Genomic DNA, 1,264 nt, shown 5'->3' on the forward strand with positions numbered 1-1,264 from the left:
AATTTTATTATTATTATTATTATTATTATTATTAATGTTCTTTTAATATTTATTAAAAATATAGAAATAATAATAATTTTTTTCTTTATATTTTATTGATGATAGATAAAGTTAATAACAAAATAATAAAGTAATTTTAATATTTAATTTTAATGTGATATCTAAATAATAAAATAATGAAAACCGTATAAAAGTAAACTAAAAGAGTAGCATTTAAATTATGGTGATACTTAATATGCATCATGCTACATGTTATATGTTAAATTTGACACAATTTTTGATAAAATATTTTTTAAAATAAATTATATTTTAATAATATATCACTAATTTAGAATTTCATTGGATATGTTACAACAGCATCTCCAATAGAAGGTGTAAATATTATATTATATTTACGACAAACATTTGATGCATGAATTATGATGCTCCAATGCAAAATAGTAAAATTTAATTAAAAAAATAATTTTTCATTAATATACATTCAATAATCATTATTAATAATGATAATAATAATAATAATAATAATAATAATAATAATAATAATAATTTTTCTTTATATTTTATTAATGATAGTTAAATATAATATTAAAATAATAAAATAAAAATTTTAGTATTTAATGTGAACTAAAATTAATTATTTGAAAGGTATAAAAGTAAATTAAAAAGAATAGATGTAAAATATGCATTCTATATTTTTAATATTATATTATTTTTGGTATGTGCTAAATTTAATAATATTTTTGGCACATTATTATAGCATATACTTTTCTAAAGTGGGCTATATTTAAAATTTTTAAAAAATATATATATTAACAATGAATCACTAACTTACCACTATATTAAAGATGCATAATGTAAAAAAAAAAAAAAAGAAGAAGCTAAATTTGGGGGAAAAAAAGTAAATGTTATATTTAGCATACTTTACAATTGTATTTTAATACACAATAACAAATTAAGATGTGATTCGACACAAAAAAAATAATTATTATTAATGTTAATTAATCAATTAAATATATATATTTTAAGAAATAGGATCATTTGTAATTATAAAAAAAGTGTATTAAAGGTTTTTTTTTTAATATAAAATCACACCACATAGTATTTATTTACTAAAATTATGTAATGATGTTAAGACTTTGATGTAATACAAACACCACAAATTACTTACTTATGAGCAATGTAAGATAAATACACACACATTTTTTTTTTTTTTTGATAAAGTCACACCAAACATAGTGTATTAAGTCACTCCTTAGTACTAAAT

Source organism: Cannabis sativa, chromosome 2 (genome assembly GCF_029168945.1).
Source record: "Cannabis sativa cultivar Pink pepper isolate KNU-18-1 chromosome 2, ASM2916894v1, whole genome shotgun sequence".
Lineage (NCBI taxonomy): Eukaryota > Viridiplantae > Streptophyta > Magnoliopsida > Rosales > Cannabaceae > Cannabis > Cannabis sativa.